We start from the raw sequence: 26,502 nt of genomic DNA, 5'->3' as shown, positions 1-26,502 counted from the left end.
CCAGTAGTCTTGCCTGGGAAATCCCATGGAGCCTGGAGGGCTGCAGTCCACGGGGTTGCAGGGAGTCAGACACAACTCAGCGACTAAGCACAACAACACAACGAGGCAGAAAGAGCGATTGCTGTCTCTCCTTGAAGACTATTCATCTCAAATGGGAGCACTAAGGACTCCACACCATTCAACTGCCATTAGGTGTGTGTTTGAAAATTCGAGAATCTCGGAGAACTCGAATACATTTGAGTGTTCCGCAAAAGTGAAAGTCACACCCGTACAATTTCAATTACAAAATGTCACATTGGGAAATATATCTCGCTGACATTTCAGTGGCCCGCAGTTGAAACTGACCTTATAACGAAACCTGATCTCTATCAGACGTTAGTTCTCAGCACAATATATTTCCAACAATCAGAAGAGTTGACGTCATTCATTCAGTTTCTCTGGCCCACTAATCCAATCAACAAAATTAATCAGGTACCCGTTTCACGAAAGGCACTGCATTATCTAGACACAGGCGAAAACGAAGGTGAATAAAATGCTGCTCTCTTTCTAAAGCTCATAATTTAGTGTCAGAGGAATGAGGGGAAGAAAACAGGAGAATTTAATGTAGCAACTGCTTTACCCATCATGTCAATAAATCCTTAAAATAACCTGGCAGGATATGTGGATGAAGAAATGCCCAGTTCACTGTCAACCGCTAATTCTGCATAAGACAGAATGGAATCTGTACCTTTGCTGGTATAAACAAGCTGCCAGGGGAACAGAGAAATTAATTCTAGGTGTGTGTGGGGGTGCTGCCCCTTGAAAAGCTGCAAGGTTTCAGAAGCCATAGAAAGAAAGGGGAGGTAATGAATGAAGAAATGAATGCTAAGTTGCTTCAGTCATGTCCAGCTCTTTGCGACTCTATGGACTGTATCGTGCCAGGTTCCCCTGTCCCTGGGATTCTCCAGGCAAGAATACTGGAGTGGGTTGCCATGCCCTCCTCCAGGGGATCTTCCTGACCCAGGGATCGAACCCTCATCACTTATGTCTCCTGTATTGGCAGGCAGGTTCTTTACCACTAGGGCCACCTGGGCAGCTGAACTAATGCTCAAAGGCATGAAAGGACGTGGACTGCCCGTGGACTCAGGCATGATATCTCAGAGCAGTGAAAGGGAAGATGCACAGAATTAGGTCCCGGGACTTCCCCAGAGGTCCAGTGGCCATGACTCCATGCTCACAATGCAGTGGGCCCGGGTTCTATCCCTGGTCAGGGAACTAGCCCCGAAAGCGGCAACTGTAACATCCCACATGCTTCAGCAGAGATTAAAGATTCTGCATGCTGCAACAGACCCAGCGCAGCCAAGTAAACAAATATTAAAAAAAAAAAAATCTGCTAATTGCCAGATGGAACCCCCTAGAGACGCTCTGAAGGAAGGAAGGTGCCAGTTGCTCTTGTCTTATCCAGAAGGAACCTCTTCAGCCAAGTCCCAGAGGGCAAGGAGGGAACAGGTACTCAGTATGTTAATGAGATGCTGGGGTCATTGATGAGTTGGGGAGGGGGACTTGCTGGGATGAGCTGAGTGGAGAACATCAAGTGGGGTGGGAGTTGATGGCGAGGAAGAAGCCAGGGACCAGCTCCTAAATCCCCAGCCTTAGAGCTGGTGGTTTGAGAATTACGGGTCCCTCAAAATGTTAAACACAGAATTACCATATGGTCCAGCAATTCCACTTCTAAGTACACACCCAAAAGAACTAAGATGGCAACTTGAGGGAAAACATGAACACGCGTGTTCACAGTGGCACCATTCACAATCACCAAAAGGTGGAAACAGCCCAGCGTGCACCGATGGATGAGCAGATGAATGCCAAGTGGCTTGTCTGTGCCATGGACTATTATTCACCATAAAAAGGGAAGAAAGAAGCACTGAAACAACATGGATGAACCTTAAAGACATTGTAAGTGCAGGAATCCAGACATAAAAGGTCACCTATTGTAACATTCTGTTTATGTCTGAAACTTCGAGAATAGGTAAATCCAGGGACATCCCTGGTGGTCCAGTAGTTAAGAACCTGCCTGCTGATGCCGGGGACATGAGTTCGATCCCCGGTCCGGGAAGATCCTACAGAGCAACTGAGCAGCAACTCAGCCCTTGGGCCACAACTACTGAACTCATGCTCCGCCACAAGAGAAGTCGCTGAGATGAGAAGCCTCCACACGGCAAGTAGAGAGTAGTCCCCACACTCCGCGACTAGAGAAAAAGCCGGTGCAAAGCAATGAAGACCCTGCTCAGCCAAAAACACAAATAATAATTAAAAACAAATAAAATTAGTAAGCAGGTCTGAAATTCGTGTTAAAACAGCAATTTAATAATAGTACTCCCCTCCCCCAACTCTGAAGTCACTGAGTCACTGCCTGTACACCACAGCCCTTGTTTGGCTCTAGAATCCAAGACACACCCCACTTCCCGCCTCGGTTTCCATGTGTGTAAAATGTAGGTGTTGGACACATTGTTTCTAAGGCCCCTTCTGACCCTGAGAAGCATCTGGGGTGCAGTTTATGGAGAATTCCTTGCAGCACTGCTCCTGGCCCCCAGAAGTGGTACCAGCCTCCCCTCCACCTGGGTCCCCCTGCCACCGTCTCTGCAATCTGCTGCACATCTGGAAAAGGGATGGGGTGGCCTGAGGGATCCCAGGCTGGAGGGGGAGCTTTCTGAGCACCAGCCCACCCTAAGGCTTGGGACCAATGCAGGGGAGAAATTCCGACTCTGAATGGAAAACAGGCTGCTTGCCAGGCACCCCTGGTCCCTGAAATCCTTGTCTTTTTGGCCCCACCACGTGGTATGCGGCATCTCAGCTCCCTGACCAGGGATTGAACCCATGCCCTGTGAAGTGGAAACACAGAGTCTTAACCTCTGGGCTGCCAGGGAAGTCCCCACTTAATGTACTTCTTGAGATCAACTTGCTTTTTAAACTTTCCTATTTAAAATTACTTTCCTACACAGCTGGTGGTAGAGAAGACTCTTGAGAGTCCCATGGACTGCAAGGAGATCAAACATTCAATCCTAAAGGAAATCAACCCTGAATACTCATTGGAAGGACTGATGCTGAAGCTCCAATACTTTGGCCATCTGATGCCAAGAGCCGACTCACTGGAAAAGACCCTGATGCTGGGAAAGATAAAAGGCAGGAAAAGGGGGTGACAGAGGATGAGATGGTTGGATGGCATCACTGACTCAACGGACATGAGTCTGAGCAAACTCTGGGAGACAATGAAGGACCGGGAAGCCTGGCAAGCTGCAGTCCATGGGATCGAAAAGAGTCAAACAGAACTGAACAACTGATCAACAACGGCCCCTATGAATCACTCCCCAGCATCCTTCCCTCAAAGTTTCATTTGCTGTAAATAAAAGTGATTGGGGAAAGAATGTAATAAAATCAAGGCAGGTTGTCAAATTAAAAGCTGGATGCGGTTCACTGCCCAAGGTTTCCGGCCTCTGCCGGGCCCCATCTTTTGCAGAGGGCCCCATCTTCTTGCTAGGATGGAGATGAGCAGCTCTCAGACAGGTGTTAAAAGCAGGCTAGCATCAGACAGGAACTTTTCTCCTTGCCATGATGAGAACCAAAAGAGAAATTTCAATCAATCAATAAACTAAGAGAATAGGACCATCAGAGCACGAGGTAGGTGGGGGGTGACCTTTGTTTCAGACACGTGGAGCCCCTACAAAGAATCTGTTTCTCAGTGCGCAGTTTCAGTCAAAACAAGTTGAAACCCAGGTCTAACCAGATACTGGAGTCCTTGGGTTTCCACCCACCGCTTCCTATCCCGGTTCCTTTAATTAAAATGCTAATTAGTTCTCTCTGCTGCCTCTTATCTTCCTGGTGCATTTGGAGGGTGGGCTGGGCAGAAGCAATGTTTAAATCAATAGGGCGAGAGAAATTCAGGTGAAAGGGCAAAAAAAAAAATCTTCGGATTTTTTTCTATGAATAAAAAGTCATAGAGAATAAAAAGACACAGGTGCTGGGAAAGAATGAGGGCAGAAGGAGAAGGTGGTGGGGGAGGCGGGCAGAGGATGAGATGGTTGGATGGCATCATCGACTCAATGGACATGAGTTTGAGCAAACTCTGGGAGATAGTGAAGGACAGGAAAGACAGGTATGCTGCAGTCCATGGGGTTGCAAAGAGTTCAACGTAGCGACTGAACAATAATCACAGTATTGCTTGCCGCTTATGGCTCACCTATTGTGTGCACCATATCTTCTGTGTGACATTTTGTGTCCGCCTCGGGTGATAGGCTCAGAGGTGAATGACTCCCCACGGTCCTGGGGCTCAAAAGCCAGTGATTCTGACCCTTGCTGCCGGCGAGAATCAGGGGAGCTCTCCATCTATGACACTCCCTCTTTCAGGGACACCCATGAGTGTGACCTGGGCATTGGCGACGCTCCCGAGGCAGGGTTACAACCACCTTCCTTTTTTTTTTTTTTTTTATTATTATTATTATTTTTTTTTCCAGTGGGTTTTGTCATACATTGATATGAATCAGCCATGGATTTACATGTATTCCCAATCCCGATCCCCCCTCCCACCTCCCTCTCCACCCGATTCCTCTGGGTCTTCCCAGTGCACCAGGCCGGAGCACTTGTCTCGTGCATCCCACCTGGGCTGGTGATCTGTTTCACCATAGATAGTATACATGCTGTTCTTTTGAAATATCCCACCCTCACCTTCTCCCACAGAGTTCAAAAGTCTGTTCTGTATTTCTGTGTCTCTTTTTCTGTTCTGCATATAGGGTTATCGTTATCACCTTTCTAAATTCCATATACATGTGTCAGTATGCTGTAATGTTCTTTATCTTTCTGGTTTACTTCACTCTGTATAATGGGCTCCAGCTTCATCCATCTCATTAGGACTGGTTCAAATGAATTCTTTTTAATGGCTGAGTAATATTCCATGGTGTATATGTACCACAGCTTCCTTATCCATTCATCTGCTGATGGGCATCTAGGTTGCTTCCATGTCCTGGCTATTATAAACAGTGCTGCGATGAACATTGGGGTGCACGTGTCTCTTTCAGATCTGGTTTCCTCAGTGTGTATGCCCAGAAGTGCGATTGCTGGGTCATATGGCAGTTCTATTTCCAGTTTTTTAAGAAATCTCCACACTGTTTTCCATAGCGGCTGTACTAGTTTGCATTCCCACCAACAGTGTAAGAGGGTTCCCTTTTCTCCACACCCTCTCCAGCATTTATTGCTTGTAGACTTTTGGATAGCAGCCATCCTGACTGGTGTGTAATGGTATCTCATTGTGGTTTTGATTTGCATTTCTCTAATAATGAGTGATGTTGAGCATCTTTTCATGTGTTTGTTAGCCATCTGTATGTCTTCTTTGGAGAAATGTCTGTTTAGTTCTTTGGCCCATTTTTTGATTGGGTCATTTATTTTTCTGGAATTGAGCTGCAGGAGTTGCTTGTATATTTTTGAGATTAATCCTTTGTCTGTTTCTTCATTTGCTATTATTTTCTCCCAATCTGAGGGCTGTCTTTTCACCTTACTTATAGTTTCCTTTGTAGCGCAAAAGCTTTTAAGTTTCATTAGGTCCCATTTGTTTAGTTTTGCTTTTATTTCCAATATTCTGGGAGGTGGGTCATAGAGGATCTTGCTGTGATTTATGTCGCAGAGTGTTTTGCCTATGTTCTCCTCTAGGAGTTTTATAGTTTCTGGTCTTACATTTAGATCTTTAATCCATTTTGAGTTTATTTTTGTGTATGGTGTTAGAAAGTGTTCTAGTTTCATTCTTTTACAAGTGGTTGACCAGTTTTCCCAGCACCACTTGTTAAAGAGGTTGTCTTTTTTCCATTGTATATCCTTGCCTCCTTTGTCAAAGATAAGGTGTCCATAGGTTCGTGGATTTATCTCTGGGCTTTCTATTCTGTTCCATTGATCTATATTTCTGTCTTTGTGCCAGTACCATACTGTCTTGATGACTGTGGCTTTGTAGTAGAGTCTGAAGTCAGGCAGGTTGATTCCTCCAGTTCCATTCTTCTTTCTCAAGATTACTTTGGCTATTCGAGTACAACCACCTTCCTAAGGGGTAGACGGTGGACCCTGCGCTCGACCCAGGTCTGCACTGCCCCCAAGTCCTTGGAAATGGCTTTGAAAGTTAAACATTCCAAAGATGAAAAAGTAAGAGTAAAAAATGAAGACCAAGGTGGCCCTTTGGGGAGCTGGGGTGCAGGGCGCTTGATGTGAAACCAGCCTCTTTTGCCTGCTCTGTGACCTTGAGCACCTTGAGGAACCTCTCTGGGTTTCAGCTTCCTCCTCTGTAAAACGGGGACAAGAACAACTGCACCTAACTCATGGCCTAGCTGAGGGTGAGCCGAGACCCGGGACTTGGTCCCTGCTGTCCACAGCCCCAGTGCGCGCTGCAAACAATCATTGAATACATACTAAACACTCCAAAACCATCCCATGAAGACGGACTCATCTCTCTACCATTTGCATGTGTCACTGGCTGGAGGTGGCACCCCTGGACTTCTCTGAGGCCCCCCAAACACTTGTTCTCATTCTTCTATCTGCTCTTGGAACGGAGACAGAAACGCTGGCAGAGACTGGGGACATTCCTTTCCCTGTCTGCAGCCCCAACTGTCAGCTTTTCCGCAGACTCAATGGGACACAATGACGGGCTCAAGCTAAGTGGGCCTCCATTGTCAAGGCCAGGGGTCGCCATGGCAACCAATAAAGCCAGAGGCCTGGCCTTTGCAGATGGCTAACAGGGCCCCATTCAAGGGCCTGTGACGATGGCCTTGGGACAGAAGGTTTTATCTCGGACCTGGCTGCCCTCCTCCAGCCCCCCTCCCCACCCCAGCTTTCTCTGCAAAACAGACCCTGGCTCTTCCTCCCTGCATTCATGAACTCATGATTCCCTATAACCTGCTGGTGGAACACCATACAATCATCACTGACTTGTAATAAGGGGAGAGGAATACTGTTCTTAGAAATCGGCAAGTGTTGACTCCTAAGACAGAGCGAGCATGCAGTTGAGAAAGTAACGTCAGCCAGAGACTGGGCCCAAATGTGCCATCTAGTAGCTCGATGACTGGGAAGGTTGCTCAGTTCAGTAATTCCCTAGTGGTCCAGCACTCTCCCTGCCGAGGGCCCAGGTGAGGGCCCGGATTCAATCCCTGGTGGGGGAACTAAGATTCCACAAGCTGTATGGTGTGGCCCCCCACCAAAAAAAAAAAATCAAAAAACAAAAAAACCCCAAAAGGTTGCTCAGCTCACTGGGACCTCAGTTTCCTCATCTATGAAATGGGAAGAACAAAACCTACCCACATGGTCACGAGGCACAGAATTTGGCCAACTGAAGCCCGCACACAGGATGTAGAAGAGACCACTCCTCGCAGGCCACGTTCTCAGTTTCCAAACAAACCTCCACCTTGTGGGGAAGGCCTTTCTTCCACAGTCTAACGTCCTGGGAGGGCCCATGTGTGCATGCAAATCTCTGGCTCTGCTCCAGCCTGAAGATCTAGCTTCCACAAGACAGAAGCTGGCCTGCCCCAATCTCTCCATCCTTAGGTTTCTGTCTCCCAGTTCACCTGCCCGCACTGCCCCAGCCCCCGAGGCTCTATCAGGAAGAAGATGTGCGTGCTCAGTCACGAAGTCCTGTCCAGCTCTTTGTGACCCCACGGACTGTAGCCCGCCAGGCTCCTCTGTCTATGGAATTTTCTGGGTAAGCATACTGGAGTGGGTTGCCATGCCCTCCTCCAGGGGATCTTCCCAATCCAGGGATCGAACCTGTGTCTCCTGCATTAGCAGGCGGATTCTTCACCATGGAGCCTCCTGGGAAGCCCCAGGAAGAACAGGAAGTCAGGAAGAATAAGGTGAACTTAAATCCCGCATGCAGGCAGCATGGACATGGTGTCTCTAGAATAGAGTGAAGGGAGAAAAGAGCAGACAAGGCTTCGAATCCAAGCTCCGAACGGGAGAGGCAGAGGCTTCGTTCTGGAGGCAGGACACAAGCGGAAAGACACGTCCTGGAAGTGCTGGGTGAGTTTCGGATTTCTGACCCCACAGGGAGCGGGAGTGAGAGAACAGAATCTGGGTTGGGAAAGATCTGTGTCAACGCTGAACAAGCCGGCCTGGGCCAGAGGACTGGAGGCTGTTTGCTCAGTTTCATGAGTGTTTACCAGGTGTCTGTCCACTGAGCACGTGCTCTGCTCTGCCCTAGGGACCCCAGCATTCCTGCTCAGGGTGAGGGCGGAGGTGGGGGGCGGCAAAAACCAGCAGATAAAGTCTGTATGATGGGAGGAGACATGTTTCCTGTTCGGAGAAACCAAATCGTTTTAAGGACTCCAGGAACTGCTGAGGGTGCAAATACCACAGCGTGTTACAAATGAGCCATTTATTTTCTCCCAGGTCTGCACTGAGGGCAACTTGGAAACACTTTTTTGGTGATCAGAGTTACCACATATGCCTGACGGTATTCCTATAATCCCTTAGAAATGCCTTAGCTTCAGAAATTCAAAGGAGCTGATGTGTGATGGAGGGTTTGCTACGATTCAGTGAACAAATGCCTGGTGTGCCAAACATGACCCACGTTATCTCATCTACTCTCCAAATGCAAATTCTACTCTTGCCATTTTTTTCAGGTGAGGGAACAGGCTCAGAGAGGTTCAGACACTTGCACAAGGACACACAGCCAGAGATCGTGGAGCTGGGTTGGAACAAGGGCCCTCTGGGCTTGAAGACCAAGATCTGGGAATATTACCAGTTTGGTGGTTGTGGTCCTCACCCAGAAACCTCATCAATTAACTGAGACCAACATACACTTCCTTTACAGGGACAAAAAAACTTAACAGCTGTCACTGTTTGCAGTCTTCCTGAAGATCTTCATCTTTTTTTGTTTGTGTATTTTTTTTTTTTTTTTTGGCTGCGGCATGTGGACATTTAGTTCCCTGATCAGGGATTGAACCCACACCCCTGGCATTGGAAGCATGGAGTCTTAACCACTGGACTGCCAGGGAAGACCCAAGAAAGTCTTTATCTTTTGGCCTTGCACTCATTTCCAACCTCAGCCCACACTTGGCACTTTGCCTACATCCCAATTCTTATCCCACCTTCCCTTTCAGGGTGCAGAGGACTGAATTCCACAAAGCACTCTGTCCTGGTCTGGGGACTAAGATCCCACATGCCATGTGGAATGGTCAAAAGGCAAAATTAAAAAAAAAAAATCAATATATGACCAAGAGTTTGCCTACCTTTCCTTGCTTCCTAATTCTTCTAGTCTATGCTTTCAAAATTTTGGTGCAGGAGAGACAGCGAAGAGGAGAGGAGATCCAAAGACAGATTCATGAAAAAGCGCCCGATGCATCATCTTCTGAACCAGTCAAGCTGTTGACTGGCACAATGGCCATCAATCATGTGACCCTGGCCAAACAGTAAGGCTTTCTTTTTTTTTTTTCATTTATTTTTATTAGTTGGAGGCTATTTACTTTACAATATGGTAGTGGTTTTTGCCATACATTGACATGAATCAGCCATGGATTTACATGTGTTCCCCATCCCGATCCCCCCTCCCACCTCCCTCTCTATCCCATCCCTCTGGGTCTTCCCAGTGCACCAGCCCTGAGCACTTGTCTCATGCATCCAACCTGGGCTGGTGATCTGTTTCACCCTTGATAGTATACTTGTTTCAACGCTATTCTCTCAGAACATCCCACCCTCGCCTTCTTCCACAGAGTCCAAAAGTCTGTTCTGTACATCTGTGTCTCTTTTTCTGTTTTGCATATAGGGTTATCGTTACCATCTTTTTAAATTCCATATATATGCGTTAGTATACTGTATTGGTCTTTATCTTTCTGGCTTACTTCACTCTGTATAATGGGCTCCAGTTTCACCCATCTCATTAGAACTGATTCAAATGAATTCTTTTTAATGGCTGAGTAATATTCCATTGTGTATATGTACCATAGCTTCCTTATCCATTCGTCTGCTGATGGGCATCAAAGTAGGGCTTTCTGAATGCGTGTTGATTTCCAAGATCCTCATGCCAGTCTCATCCACCTCCCACTACGCCCCCTGCAGTCTGGCAGCATCTGAGACATCAAACGTAGCCTGTCTGTTTAGGGAGCCTTCCCATGGTACTAGAGGGCAGATGGCTGAAGCTCTTAACCCTACAGCTTGCAATGCATTGTTTAGCTTGTTTATTGAAAGGAGGGGGGCCCCAGGACAAAACAAAAAGAGCGCCAAAGAAAGGGCTGGGACCTGAACCTGGGGAGGAAGGCTGATCCCAGCTGCTGGTGATTATCAATGTGCAAGGTAGAGTGTCAAGCAAGTGCAAAACATCGATCGCCTCTCCTGTCTTTTGTCCACATAGAGCCAGATATTCAGAGTAAATAAAACTGGGATGGGGGCTTCCTTGGGGGTCCAGTGGTTAAGACTGTGAGCTTTCACTGCAGGGGGCCTGGGTTCTATCCTGGCCTGGGGAACTAAGATACCATATGCTGCATGCGTGCATGCTCAGTTGCTTCAGCTGTATCTGACTCTTTGTGACCCCATGGACTGTAGCCCACCAGGCTCTTCTGTCCATGGGATTCTCTAAGCAAAAATACTGGAGTGGGTTGCCATGCCCTCCTCTAGGGGACCTTCCTGACCCAGGGACTGAACCTGCGTCTCCTACAACTCCTGCATTGCAGGCCGATTCTTTACTGCTGGGCCACCGAGGTAGCCTTGTATACCTCGTGGCACAGCTCCCCCCCCACCGCCAAAAAAAAAGACAAAAAACCCAAAAAACCTGGGATGGAATTTATCCTGGTTGGCATGCTCCCTGTAGGAGAATCCCACCCAGGTGTCCAAACCTCCTTTGGTTTCTGTCATCAGCAGTCATTCTCCACCTTACTTCTACCTTACCCCCCGTTGAGAAAAATGCCTCCATTTTATGCCTTTAGATAATTTTAGGAAAACAAACTTGCTAAGTAAAAAAAGCACATCTCTAAAATGATACTCCTTGCTTCTGTTCAGTCACTTGGTTGTGTCCCACTCTTTTGCCATCACATGGATAGCCTGCCAGGCTCCTCTGTACATGGGATTCTCTTTTAGGCAAGAATACTGGAGTGGGGTGCCATTTCCTCCTCCTCCAGGGGATCTTACCAACCCAGGGATCAAACCCAAGTCTCTTGCATCTTCTGAATTGGCAGGCGGGTTCTTTACCATTGAACCACTGGGGAAGGATACTCTTTGAGACAAGTACAAAACCCCCAGCCATCCTCCAGGCAAAAAGGTAAGGGTTGTAGGAACGAATTAAAGGCTTCATATTGAAATCATCTTAGTTTTTCATACAACATGGGTGCCCCAACATTCCCTGGCTCCCTGCAACCTGCAGGATAAAGCCCAGCTGCTCATCCGGGTAACCCCCCACTCCACTCCCGCAACCTGTATGTCCCGCCCCCTCTCCCTGTCCTCTGGGCGCAGACTCACATACACTCTGCTCTTTGCTGCCTCCAGGTCATCTCTCACATGATCCTGTCTGCTGGATTGTCCTCTCTGCCCCCTCCCCTGTGGGTATTCCCTGAATCTTGGGCACTTTTTCAGAGTGGCCACTTCTGGTCACCTACTCCAAGAAGCCTTCCTGACTCTCAGTTCAGGGTTAGACGCCACTCATCTGTATTTCTCCAGCAATCATTTTTTTTTTTTTGGCTGCACCTTGAGGCATGCGGAATTTTAGTTCCCCAACTGGTGATGGAACCCACGCCCCCTGCTTCCCACTGGAGCACCAGGGAAATCCCAGCAATCATTCTTTTCTTTTTTTTAACAAAACATTTCAGGGGAATTCCCTGGAGGTCTAGTGGTTAGGACTCTGAGCTTCCACTGGAGGGGACCCGGGTTCAATCCCTGGTTGGGGAACTAAGATTCTGCAAGCTGAATGGTGTGGGCCCCCTGCCCGAAGAAAAAAGCAAACACACAAGACGAACTTAGCTGTACCTATCACCTTGTTCCAACTGTCAATATTTGTCATGATTAGAATAGCCATGGATTTATACACATATTCTTATGCATGTTCACCTGTACTGTGGCGATCTGTTCACAATCCCTGTCTCTGCCTTTAGCCTGTGAAATGCATGTATTCACTCATTCATTCATTCACGGGTCTGCCATCAGGCTCTGCTATTTCCTGACTGCCTGTCACCTAAAGACACAACAGTAAATCCCAAGGACCCAGGCGAGAGTGGTGGGACCAGAGATCAGAGCCCTTGCTCTCTATTCCGGCTGAAGAGACAGACAATAAATAAGTAAACAAAGAAGATAATTTCCCATTGTGATGAGAGTCATCGGCATCCCTTGACAGGGAGCGACCGGTTCGTTCGTCCCATCACCTCCCCACCAAGCAGCACGTCACATGCTGGACGCTCTGAGCACAGGGTCCCTCCGAGGCAGCCTGGGCTCTGTGGTCACTATGCTAACAGTCCTTTCCTCTCCCACCCCTCGAAAGGGGGACGTGAAGGGGGACCAGGGTGACTGAGGATCCACCCCAGCGGCTCAGGACTGAGACACAACACCCGCCCAACCCCCGGCCCCCACAGTCCACTCCTAGGATGACTTTTCAAGTGTGCGAACATCTGGTTCACAAAAGGCCACGGGGGAACAGATAAACACTCCCGATGGAGGTTCTTTCTTGATCACCCTGAGGAGTTGCCCCCAAAACGTCAAGCCGTGAGAGCGACCCCCAACAGACAAATCACAGGTGCCTGCTTCCAGCCTTTGGGGATGGGCTTTGCAGGCTCTGGTGAACTCCTGGGCTCATGGGCTCCGACCCAACCGCTGTATGTTTCCCTGGAGGTCTTTACGGCACGCTGAGTAACTGGTTCTCAGGTGAGTTGTGGAGGGCAGTTCTGCTGGGAAGAGGTGGGATAAGATGGCCTCTTACCACACCCCCCACCCAGCCTGATATCTCTGCAGAGACTGCTAGGGGCTAGAAAGCAAGCCAGGCCTAGGTGTGGAAGAGAAAGACCCCTCTAGGGTTAACCATCACTGGCTGAGGCAAGAACGCTGGGGTTACGAGAATCACAGTAATAGCAACAACAATAAACATTGTTGATATTTGGGATCACTTGTGTGTGTGTGTTAGTTGCTCAGCTGTGTCCCACTCTTTGTGACCCCATGGACTGTAGCCGGCCAGGCTCCTCTGTCCAGGGGACTCTCCAGGCAAGAATACTGGAGTGGGCTGCTATTCCATTCTCCAGGGGATCTTCTCGACTCAGGGATCGAACCCGGGTCTCCTGCAGTGCAGGCAGATTCTTTACCATCTGAGCCGCCAGGGATCACTTGCTTTGGGTCAAACCCTGTTTCAAACTTTTACACATACTAGTGCTTTTAATTTTTAGAACAGCTCTCTGAAGCAGTTACAATTACCATCCTCTCTTACCAAAAAGGACATGGAAGTACAGACAGGTTAAGTGACTTGCCCCCAAACACAGAACCACTAAATAGACGAGCCAGGCTACAAACCCAGGCTGGCTCTAGATCCAGCGCTCTTAACCTCTACACCATAGTGAAGATGTGAAGTCACTCAGACTCAGACTGAAAGTGGGCAAGACTGCTACCCTTCGTAATTTCCCCAGAAGGGAGGCGGTAGAGCAGTGGCATTGTGTGGATTTTGGCTGGGGCTGGAATCTGGCTCTGCCTCTGTTTTCTTAACTGGAAAATGGGTATGACAGAGCTCCCCCATCCAGAGGCTGCTCTGAGCATTATATAAAGCAGTACACGGACTGAGCTAGGCAGCATGTGGTGGGGCTTTAAAGCGTCTCAAACCTACAGAAAAGTTGCAAGTTGCTCAACAACCACCTGTAATCGCAGAATCACCAACCGTTAACAGTGAGCCACATACATACCTATCCCATCTATCAATCAGTCTATGTACTGATTATCTCTCTTCTGAATTCTTTGAGAAGTACTTGCAGACTCTATGATATTTCATCCCTAAATCCTCTGGCCTGTACATTCTGAAAACGAGACTTTGTCTCATAGAACTTCAGTACAAATGACCTGAGATACAGATATGTCACCTTCAGGAAATTCACCATTGACATAATTTGTTGCTGTTTAGTTGCTAAGTCATGTCCGACTCTTTTGCAACCCCATGGACTGTAGCCTGCCAGGCTCCTCTGTCCATGGGATTTCCCAGGCAAGAATACTGGAGCAGGTTGTCATTTCCTTCTCCAGGGGACCTTCCCAATCCAGGGATAGAACCTGTGTCTCCTGAACTGGCAGGCGGATTCTTTACATAATAGTATCAAATATTTTCTGTATTCAAATTTCCCCATTTTTCCCCAAAACATCTCTGGCGGCTCTTTCTGTTTTTCAAACTTCCCCTGGGAACCACTCATCACTGCACTTGGTTGTGCAAGGCTCTTTCATCTCTCTCTCTCTCTCTCATTTTTTTCTTTCTTTTCATCTCTTTTTAACCTGGGACCATTTCTCAGCCATTTTGTCTTTCATGCCACTGATATTTTAAGAGTCCAGGCTGGTCACTTTGAATGTCTTCGTATTTTTCTGACTCCTTGTAAAATTAACTGTAGCTCATGGGTAAATGAAGAAAGCGGTCTACAGGGTACTTGATGCCGGAGGTGCAGGGGACTTGGGGGCCTGCCGAGGAGGACGTAGGGCATCTGGTCTACCTGGGTCTAAGAGGTTCCCGGAAGCAGTGACGGAGGATGTTTAAAGGTGATTAGAGCTTTGGCAGGTGGGCCAGGGTGGCGGGGCCTCTGCAGACAGAGGCCGTGGCGTAGGGGAATGAGGGCAGCAACTTAGAATCACAAGTAACAGCAAGGCCTCGAGGGCGAGGTGCTGAATAAGCAGGGTCTGTGCCTACGTGAACTGGAAACTTCTTGAGGCTGGTCCTTATCTTCGAATCTGTTCTTTCCTTCAAGATGCCAAGGGCACTGCCCAGACCACCAGCAGCGTTCACCCACAGATACTGGCCGCCAAGCCTCCCAAACACTCAGGAGCGGAGAAGCACAAAGAATTCCCTTCCAGGAGGCGATGCGGCCGCCTGCCCTCACTCACCAACTGCTCGATCTTAAGCGGCAAGTTGCCAGGGTTCCCACATCTTGCCCTGGAAATCAAATCTCCCTTTCTCAACCTGCTTGCCTCTTGAGGCCGGGGCTGCTTTGGTCAAAAAATACAAAAGGAACTTCTAATCGACCACAGAAATGAACACTGTGAGCATGCTGCCAGCCAAAGTTTCCCATACCTCCTTGTCATAAGCCCCCCACATGTCAAGCAAACTCCTCCTGTCTCATGGAGGAAGAAAGCGAAATGTGCCCTGAAGGGGCTCCCTCAGCCTTCGAGTTTCAAAGAGGAGGTTGTGTGTGTGTGTGTATGTGTATGTATGTACATGTGTGTGTGTGCATGTGTGTGCTGTTTTAGCCCGTATGACAAAAGGCAAGGATCTCTTGGGGGGGGGGGGGCTTGAGCAAAAATGCCCTTTCAAGGTGACCCTCACTTCATTTCCTAGGGCCAGAAGGCAGATGCATTAAGAAGTGGTTCTGCCAACCTACTGATGCAAATTCAATTCCTTGCTTAGCATTTTAACATCCATCTTTGTTTATCTTGTTATCATGTGAAAGGGGCTCATACATCAAAAAAAAAAAGTCAACTATACTTCAATAAAAAATTAAAATAGGAGGGCTCATCCTGCAACGTTCTCTTTGCAAAATATCCTTGAAAAATCTGTCATGCAGGTTTGTGTGTCCTTCAGATAGAAAGTCACCCACAGGCACACTTGCCCATGTGCCACGGGGTACACACTCACACACCCGCTACCACAGATAACAGTGACACACCTCCATATGTCAGCAGATACATGCAATACATGCAAATACATGCACACACACACACACACACACGTCTGCACTCACAGTGCCCGGTCGTCAGGGTCCTGCAGCAAGCCCAGCTCTTGCCTGCTTACAATGCCTCCTCTATGCCATCCTGCAGAGTTTCAGGGACGCGGCCAGCTGGTTCATCCTAAGAGGCGGCGCCCGGTAACAGATCCCCCCTTAGGAGGATGCTCTAGACTCCCAGGCTGTCCCCAGAACATTGGCTCAGATACTGGAGGGGGAACAGGGAGCCTGCGAAGCAAAGCAGCTTTGGAAAAGGATGCGCTCAGCTGGCTCCTAGCAAGCGCTTAGAGGAGAGGGATGGGGAGAAGGTGAGGAGGAGGGAAGGGAGAGAGAGCGCGTGAGGTGGAAAGATGGATTCAGAGAGAGAGGGAGAGAGATTTCCGCACAGAAGCAGAAAGGAAAAGATCCACACGAACCACCTGCGCTAGGACTTTCTGAAATAGGCTGTTTTTGTCGCCTTGACCCCTTCCAGAAGCCTCTCTCTTGATTTTTCTCTAGCCAGCTCAGGAATTCCTGAAGCTACAAAGCACAAACCCAAGGCTGCGGAAGACTAAATGGCTTCCCCTGGACGGTGGCGGCAGAAACAGCCTGTGTCGGGGCCACAGCCCTGAGGGGCTCTGAGGGGCGCCAGGTCATCTCCAAGACCTCCGGGGCCAGGGGGAGGGGCGGCTGCCCTGGTCCTTACAGTCCATCTGACCCCCCTCTCTGGGAGGGGGTCTGCGGGATTACTCTAGCCTCCCCATTACAGCCCAAGCTGGGGTCAGTGCCTGTCCAAAGAGGGGCCCAGAAGAGGGCGTGGCAATGGTCACAAGATGGGGAGGTTGAGTGGGGGGAGCCCAGAGCTTTCCATCACATGCTGCTCATCAGTTGCCATGACGACGGCAAGGAGGTGGGGTCGCCCAGACCGGAGGCTAAATCACCGTGACAGCGCTTCAGTTGAGCTATTACGCCGTTGCCATGGCAACCAATGCGCTCAAATCGCAGAGGAAATCTATAATTATTACAAGCCAGATACCGGCGAACTTGGGGCGGTAATCAGCACGTTGGGGCAATTCAACCTGAACTTTGGGGGTGGTGTGGGGGACAATGACCCCTGCCCCAGCCCCCAATTCTGGGAAGAATAAGGCCAGAGGAGTCTCAGCAAGGCAGAGGCAGTTGATGACACAGAAAGGAAACCTGCAAGGATCTTTTGGCGAGATGAGGAGTAAACACTCAGTGAAACCACACGAAAATGTCAACATTTGACCATTGGAAAACATTTCCCCTGAATTTATTATGGAAATTCCCAACATACAGCAAAGATGAATTTGACTCTGAATACCTGTCCACCCACAGCCTGGCTTCTGCTGTTAACGTTTTTACCATAATCACTTCATCACAGCATCTACCCCTCTCTCCATCCATTAACCCTCTTGATTTGTTGATGCATTTCAAAGTAAATTGCAGACATCAGTACCCTTCCCCCTCAAGTGCTTCAGCCTGCAAAAATTAAATATTTGATCATTTTTAACAACCAAAACAGCAATTCCACCTGATTCAATCTAAATAGAATAAAATCTAGATTTCTGTCTGTCATCTAGCTGACCATCCATCCACCTACCTATCTTTTCTTCTATCCATCCACCCACCCAGTCTCCCACTCATCCTTCTATTTATCCATCCATCCTCCCACCCATCCATCCATCGATTCATCCACCCATCCATCCAGTCTCTCACTCATCCATTCATCCATCCACCCACTCAGTCTCCCACTCATCCTTCTATCCATCCATCCAGCCATCCATCCATCCACTCATTCATCCATCTGTCCATCCATCTATTCACCCATCTGTCTAACCATCTATTCACTCATCTATCTATTCTTCCATCCAGCCACCCACCCAGTCTCCCATTCATCCATCCATCCATCTATTCACCCATCTATCTTTTTTTTTTTTAAGGTTTCACAGTTTTATTGAGAAATAACTGACATACATCACTAAGTTTAAGGTATACAGCATGATGGTTTGATTTACATATACTGTAAAATAATCACTGTAGTAAGTTTAGTTATCATCTATCATCTCACATAGATAGAATAAAAACTTTCCTTAGGATAAGAATTCTTGGGATCTGCTCTCTGAACAACTTTCCTGTGTATTATACAGCAGTGTAAACTATCATCATCATTACACATTTCGTCCCTAGTATTTATTTATCTTATAGTTGGAAGTTCATAACTTTCAGCTGCCTTCCTTTAGTTTTCTCTTCCTTTACCTCTGGCAACCACAAGTCTGACCTTTTTTTCTATGAGCTTGGTGGGTACTTTTGTTTTAGATTCCACATATAAGTGAGATCATACAGTATATGTGTTTCTCTGTTTGAGTTATTCACTTAGCAACATGCCTTCAAGGTCCATCTAGGAGAAAAATATTTGTATAATACATAATTAACAAGTTTCACATGAAAAGGAAATAGAAAGACAATGTTCAGATTTAGATATATATGAGCCTCAACTCAAAACTAGTATCAGAGTATTGATTTAAAAAAAAATATTCATATTATATCAGAAATGTTTGGAGATCATTACACAAATCAGCTTTTCTACATACTTCCAGTTGCCTTCACCCATCTATCTTTTCTTCCATCCATCCACCCACCCAGTCTCCCACTTGTCCACCCATCCACCCATCCATCCATCCATGCATCCCTGGGAGTGCTCATGTGCGCTCATGGTTTCCACACATGATTCCCCATCCCTGAATCTTCCTCTTTGTTCCAACCAGAGTCGTGCACATTAAGCTCGATACATTTCCAGCTAAAAACCATCATTTCCCCCCCTTCACCGCTTCTATTCCATTCCCTGTGTTCAGCATCTCAGCAAGTAGAACCACTGTCTACCCAGTTATTCAAGCTGGAAACCCGAGACACAGCCTTGCTCCCTCCCTCTCTCCACTAAGTACTACGCCCTGGCATTTTCCCTCCACACCAGCTCCAGCCTCCACCCTCTCCTCTTTCTCCTGTCCCAGTTGTGGTCCCCATCGTGTCTTAGGTGGACGGCGGCCCCAGCCTTCTGATTGGCCTCCCGGCTGCCACCTCACTCTCCCTCTGCTTTCTCCATGCTGATTGATCATCATGAACTACCTGATCATGCTGCAGGGGGCACACATTTCTACAAATATCTGGGAGAGCAACCGATCAAAATCTAAGCCAAAGAAGTTGCAAAGGAGCAGTATGGAACAATGTCCCCTGAGCCCCCAGCAGCTCTTAGACTTGGGTATCACACTGGTTTGAGACTTAAGTGAACCAGTGAGTCTGGGGAACATGGCTTTATGAGCAGTCACAAATGTCAACACTAGCTCTTCATGAGAAATGTCTTCCCGCTTTGTGAGCCTCCCCAGAAAACACACAGCACCCCCACTGCACCCTCAGGGAAGGTCAGCCCTGCAGGGGCTAGTTGGTACTAGATGATGGTCTTTTTCCCTGTTCCAGGATGACGGCAGAGTATGTGTTAGTTGCTCAGTCATGCTCAACCCTGCGACCCCATGGATTGCAGCCCGCCAGGCTCCTCTGCCCACGGGATTCTCCAGGCAAGAATACTGGAGTGGGTTGCTATTTCCTTATCTCTTGAGTCTCCTGCATTGACAGGCGGGTTCTTTCACCACTAGCGCCATACATAACCAGAGGGTGAAGCAAAAACTGGAACACACCTCGGAGGTGTGGCAAGTTTCAAGGGAGCACGAGGGCATTGACAGGAAGACACTTGGTCCGAGGTCATGTTCGGACCTTGCAGGGCCCCCATGCCTCAGTCTCCCCAGCTCTGCAAGGGGCTGACTATACCTTGCAGGGTGGTTCTTAAGATCAAAGGTGGTGATGGAGGTGAAAACAGCATGCTGAAGCCATCTTGCTACACCCAGGGAGTTACCTTCAGATCTACTCAGCCCACTTCTTTTTATTATTGTTAGTTGTTTTAAAATTATTTATTTATTTATTTTTGGTTGTGTGGGGTCTTTGTTGCTGCGTGGGCTGTTCTCTAGTTGTGGCGATTGGGGGCTGCTCTCCAGTTGTGCTGCGTGGGATGCTCGTTGCAGTGACTTCTCTTTTGCAGAGCATGGGCTCAGTAACTGTGACGCCAGGACTGAGCTGCCTCGCAGCATGTGGGATCTTCCCAGACCAGGGATCGCACCCCTGTCTCCTGCATTGGCAGGTGGATTCTTCACCACTGAGCCACCAGGGAAGCCCCAGCCCACTTTTTTTTTATAGTTGATTTACAATGTTGTGTTAATTTCTGCCAAATAGTAAAGTGATTCAATTACACCTATATGTGTGTGTATATGTATATTCTTTTAAAATAGTCTTTTCCATTATAGTTTATCACAGGATCCTGAATATAGTTCCCTGTGCTATACAGTAGGGGCTTGTTGTTTATACATCCTATATGCAATAGTTTACATCTGCTGATCCTAAACTCCCAGCCCTTCCCTCCCCCACGCCCCTCCTCCTTGGCCATGACAAGTCTGTTCTCTATGTGTGTGAGTCTGTTTCTGTATCACAGATACTTTCATTTGTGTCGTGTTTTAGAGTCTACATATAAGTGGTATTATACGGTATTTATCTTTCTCTTTCTGACTTACTTTGCTTAGTATGACAACCTCTAGCTCTGTGCATGTTACAAATAGCGTTATTTCATTCTGCCTCATGGATGCGTAGTATTCCGTTGTGTACATGGACCACATCATCTTAATCCATTCAACTATTGATGGACATGTAGGTTGTTTTCCTGTCTTGGCTATTGTAAACGGTGCTGCTATGAACATTGGGATGCAAAGGAGTGGGATGGCTGGATGGCGTGGAAACTCTAGTTTTACATTTTTTTTAGCTCAGTTCAGTCGCTCAGTCATGTCCGACTCTTTGAGACCCCATGGACTGCAGCACGCCAGGCTTCCCTGTCCTTCACCAACTCCCTGAGTTTGCTCAGACATGTCCATCGCGTCAGTGATACCATCCAACCATCTCATCCTCTGCCGTCCCCTTCTCCTCCTGCCTTCAATCTTTCCCAGCATCAGGGTCTTTTCAAATGAGTCAGCTCTTCGCATCAGGTGGCCAAAGTATTGGAGTTTCAGCTTCAGCATCAATCCTTCCAATGAATATTCAGGACTGATTTTCTTTAGGATGGACTGGTTGGATCTCCTTGCTGTCCAAGGGACTCTCAAGGAATCTTGTCCAACACCACAGTCCAAAAGCATCAGTTCTTCAGCGCTCAGCTCTCTTTATAGTCCAAGTCTCACATCCATACACGACTACTGGACAAACCACAGCTTTGACTAGATGAATCTTTGTTGGAAAAGTAATGTCTCTGGTTTGTAATATGCCGTCTAGGTTGGTCATAGCTTTTCTTCCAAGGAGCAAGCATCTTTCAATTTCATGGCTGCAGTCACCATCTGCAGTGATTTTGGAGCCCCCCAAATAAAGTCTCTCACTGTTTCCATTGTTTCCCCATCTATTTGCCATGAAGTGATGGGACCGGATGCCATGATCTTAGTTTTCTGAATGGTGAGTTTTTTTTAAGGAACCTTCATACTGTTCTCCATAGTGTGCTCAGCCCACTTTTGAATGCCTAAGCACCTGGAACCAAAGCTGTACCTGTCGCTTCTGTCTGAGCACCTGTTTTGTGTCTAGGACCGAGGTAAGCACTTTTCCTATGTAATCTCTTTTAAGCCTCAAAACGACTCCTTTCTGTTAGGAATTTTCCCTCCCATTTTGCAGATGTGAAAGAGGCACAGAGAGGTTAACAAGCTTCCCTGATAACCTACAGAGGGGTGCTACCCGGGTACCTCCAAATCTTTCTGGCTGTGGAGTCCATAATTTTCTCATTCCTTAATCATTCCTACTTCTTAAATCAGAACTTTGTGTGTGTGCAAGCTCAGTCAATTAGTCGTGTCCGACTCTTTGCTACTGCAGGGACCGTAGCCCACCAAACTCCTCCATCCCTGGGATTCTCTAGGCAAGAATACTGGAGCAGGTTGTCATTTCCTTCTCCAGAGGATCTTCCCGACCCAGGGATCAAACCTGCATCTCTTGTGTCTTCTGCATTGAAGGTGGACTCTCTACCACTATGCCACCTGGGGAGCCCCATTTAGACCACTGTAGTTAAAAATGGACACCTGACCATCAAACAACATGGGGGTCATGGTCACCGACCTCCACAGCCCAAAATCTGCATAGCGCTGTCTCTGCCTCAAAACAAAGAACTGATAAATGACTCACCCAAGGGCAGGAAGCTGACATATGTGCATAGAATCAGAATTCAAACCCCAGTTTTTTGTATTCCACATACTGTGAGCTCTAATCCTGCACAAATCTCCAACACGCTTAGTTAATTCAAAGACCTGTAAAGTGAAAATATAGGTGCTATATTTTTAAAAGATATTTTTGATGTGGATCATTATTTGAAAGTCATTGTTGAATTTGTTACAATATTGCTTCTGTTTTATATTTTGATTTCTTGGCCGCAAGGCATGTGGGACCTTAACTCCCCCACAAGGGACTGAATCACATCCCTTGCACTGGAAGGCAAAGTCTTTGAGCACTGGACTGCCAGGGAAGTCTCTAGTTTCTATATTTATTGAAAACAATCTGTGCAGTTCAATCTGTGTTGGTCAAGGGTCAATTCTAAATGTGAATCAGGTATGTAATTTAAAATTTTCTATTAACTCAACTATAATTTAATAAAATTTTAAAAATAAATAAAATGGATATAAATCATGGGGAAATTCATAGATTACCTAACATCTAAAATAGGACAGGATAAAGATCAGAGCTGATATATGTATAACTGATTCACTTAGCTATTGTAAATCAACTGTACTCAATAAAAATTAAAGAAAAAAGAACTGAGCCATTCTCAAATGACTGAATATCCCTGTTAAAACTTTTTTTTTCCTACTGAACATGTTACCAAAAAAGGGAAAGAGATGAAATTTTAAAGTTAGTTGTGTGTCCTATTTGGGGCTTCCCTGGTGTCTAAGACTATAAAGAATCTGCCTGCAATTCAGGGGACACAGTTTCCATCCCTGGGTCAGGAAGATCCTCTGGAGAAGGAAATGGCAACCCACTCCAGTATTCTTTTTTTTGTTTGTTTGTTTCCTCTTTCATATTCTTTAATGACAATGAGGTAAACCCAGTTGTTTTTAGGGGGATTTCAGTATGGAAGGATATACATGAAAAGTGGTATGATGACAGCATCATGTTGTTTAGAGAGTTTATACAATGATTCCAATTTTTTTAAGATTATATATAAAGTTGTTTTTGTTTAGTTGCTAAGTGGAGTCTGACCCTTTTGCAACCCTGTGGACTACAGTCCACCAGGCTCCTCGGTCCACAGGGTTATCCCAGGCAAGAATACTGGAGTTGTGGAGAAGGAAATGGCAACCCACCCCAGTATTCTTGCCTGGGATAACCCTGTGGACTGAGGAGCCTGGTGAGCTGCAATCCCAGGGGTCGCAAATAGTTGGACACATCTGAGCTCTCTCTCTCTCTCTCTCACACACACACACACAGGTCTCCAACATCACATGTTATTTCCTTGGAGAAGCTTGTTTTTTTTTTAAAACCTCATGGAAATATGCTTATCCTGCTGGAATTTCTCACAGCTCCTTGTGTTATTATTCCTTCCCATTTATCACAGATTGCACATCTGCATTTATCTGTGTATCTTCCTTTTTAAAAATTTTTATTGTTTATTTATTTTGGGGTGTGCTGGATCTTTGCTGCTGCGCACGGCTTCCCACGGTGGTGGCCTCTCCTGTTGCGGAACGTGGGCTCTGGAGAGCGTGGGCTTCGGCAACTGTGCTGAATGGGTTTAGCTGCCCTGTGGCATTTGGAATCGTCCCAGGCCAGGGATTGAACCAGTGTCCCCTGCGCTGGCAGCTGGAATCTTAACCACTGGACCATCAGGGAAGCCCTGCGTATCTGTCTTCCAGGCCATTCCCCATTCTCCAGAGAAGGGGTGCATCCCCAGCACAGTGCCTGGCACATGAGCACTATGTATTGAGTGGATTCTTACTATTCCCATTTTATAGATGAGAGAGCTCAGGACTTGGAAGAAAACAAACTTCTCCAAAATGACACAACTATATTACAAAATTATTGATATCTATCATATGATATCACTTACATATGGATCTAAAAAAATGATTTTAACGAACTTTACAAAACAGAAAGAGGCCCACAGACATAGAAGACAAATTTATGGTTACGAAAGTGGAAAGGGAGGCGGAGGGATAAATTACGAGTTTGCGATCAGCAGATACAAACTACTTTGTATAAAATAGAGAAACAACAAGGTCTTATTGTATAGCACAGGGAACTATATTCAACATCTTAAAGTCAACTAAAATGGAAAAGAAAAAAAATTAATGACATCTTCTTGTGTGCAAAGTCCTAATCCAAAGGGTCTAGAAGTTCTAGAAATGTGGCCAATTTGCTAGCACACAGTTAAACTCAAGAAATAGCACCTGTGAAGTTAAGGGTGTGTGTTAACTATGGAGTCAATTCCCTCTCTTTAAAATGAGACCCAGAAGGTAGGACCAAGCAAGCAAGCAAGCACCTGGGAGTTATGTTATTTGCATTTCTGATCTGAGAGTCAGAATATCATGCCTGCTGTCTCTCCAAACAGATCGTGATGTATAGTATCTGGGTTCAACACTTATAGAAAACAATGGAGCCCCAAAGAGTCAAGAGATATTAAATATTTGAATCCCAAATAATTCCACCCCCAGAAACATAGCTAATGCAATCAATCTTAAATAAAGTAATAGTTCTGAGCTCTGTTCAGAACAGTGTATTTTAGAAGAGAGGATCACTAAAAATGATGTAAACAACCAGCAGCAAAGGACTGCTCAAATAAATTGTGATACGACAATTATTTACTGAAAACCACGTAAAAAGGCAGGGGAACAATTTTTGAAGTGATGTAAATGAGAGCGAAAAGACCATAAAATTTTATATGCAGTCTGGCTAGAATTTCATACAGACGCAAAAACAAGCCCATAAACCAATACATGAAAAAAGAAGGCTGGAAAGAAATGAAATTTCTGTTCAACACCGTTTTGCCTTGGATATGGGGCTATGGAGAAGTCTACTTTTTTCCACCTCTTGGTATTTTCTGAATCATCGTTAATGACCTGAAAGCAGCCACTCTCTTTCTCTAATAATACACAGGAAAAAACTATAACACGGAGCTAGGTCAGCGTCAGTTGATGGCAGCCGAATGTGTCTAGACATTTAATCACAGGAAAATAAGTACTGGATAACTTGACATTATTGGCATTCACAGAGAGCCTCACAGGCACTGGGACATTGATCTATGTTTAGTTTGGTTTCCGAAGGTGTGGAAAGAGATGAGCTCTCAGATGGACTCCAAAGAGGACATTTGTTTGCTGGCACTGAACCAGGTCAAACTGGATTCTGATCCCGGGTGTAAAATACTTGAAAGTTGAAAGTAGGTCAGCAGGGTCAGGGAGCGCAGGGCACGTCTTGTCACCACAACGCGAAACTTCTAGACTCATCCCAAGGCACAGAAGGAAAGGGGAGCTTGGGAAAGGAAATCTGGGATTCCTGGAAGGCCAGGCAAGAGCATGTGCTGAGGCCTGGCGGCCCGGGGACTCAAATTCTAGGCTATGAGTCTGCACACTGGGGCCAGCTGCGTGATTTTTGCAGATGAAGACCCATCTCTGCTCGTTCGCTTCTGTGGCTGCGACAGAAAGCACACAGCCGCACTGCGGAAAACACTGGCCATCTGGCCCTTCCAGAAAAAGTTAGCCGACACTGATCCAGGCTTTCCAAGCTTTGAAACCACAGACTGATCCTATCTTCCTTAGGATACAACGGCGACGCACGCGTATCCAGGTCCAGAGTTCATTCTGTAGAGAAAGCACGCATGCGCAGGTTTGGCCGAGCCACCCGCTGCAGCCACGCGCAGGCTCTTTTTCCTGCTAATACACCGGCAGTGCTGGAGGTGTGTGTTTCTCCCGAGCCAGCATTTGCTGTCTGCCCCATTTTTCTGTCTTTACCAACATTTACAAGACTCCCCCACACCCACCTTGACGTGATCTTGCTTTGTTTCCCTAGTTTTTGGCTGCTCCGCGTGGCCTATGGGATCTTGGTTCCCTGATCTAACCAGAGTCCCCTACAATGGAAGTGTGGGGTCTTAACCACTGGACCGCCAGGGAAGTCCCTATCTTGCTTTTTTTTTTTTTTTTTTAAATTGTTTATTTATTTTTGGCTGTGCTGGGTCTTCTTTGCTGTGCAGGCTTTTTCTCAAGTTGCGGCAAGGTGGGGCTCCTCTCCAGTTGCCGTGAGCGGGCTTTTCCTTGCGGTGGCTTCTCTTGTTACTGAGCCCGAGCTCTAGGGCGCTCAGGCTTCCATAGCTGTCGCTCCCAGGCTCTGGAGCATGGGCTCAGTAGTTTTGGCGAACCGGCTTAGCTGCTCGGTGGCTTGCGGGATCTTCCGGGACCAGGGATCAAACCCGTGTCTCCTGCATTGGGAGGTGGATTTGTTACCACTGAGTCACCAGGGAAGCCCCCCCTCTTGCTTTTTGACCAGAAAAAACTTTAAGTGAAAACCTGTACGTCACTATTGTGTCTAGAAA

At 47.0% G+C, this 26,502-nt stretch overlaps 1 protein-coding gene across 2 annotated transcripts in view; it reads right to left on the bottom strand.

The window, feature by feature from the left end:
• The window catches only part of ABAT (4-aminobutyrate aminotransferase), an 87,126-nt gene that overhangs the window by 43,286 nt on the left and 17,338 nt on the right, over positions 1-26,502 (bottom strand). The window contains exon 1 of one of the 2 annotated variants that reach the window (XM_061152795.1): positions 15,891-16,303. The exons of the other annotated variant lie outside the window; for it this stretch is intronic. The gene's annotated coding sequence lies outside the window, so the exon portion shown is untranslated. Of the gene's footprint in view, positions 1-15,890; positions 16,304-26,502 lie in introns of those variants that run through there. 2 annotated transcript variants of the gene reach the window in all.

The sequence above is a fragment of the Dama dama genome, chromosome 10 (assembly GCF_033118175.1).
Source record: "Dama dama isolate Ldn47 chromosome 10, ASM3311817v1, whole genome shotgun sequence".
In the NCBI taxonomy this organism is placed as follows: domain Eukaryota; kingdom Metazoa; phylum Chordata; class Mammalia; order Artiodactyla; family Cervidae; genus Dama; species Dama dama.
Note: the sequence above shows the minus strand (reverse complement) of the source record. Positions and strands in the feature narration are given on the sequence as shown.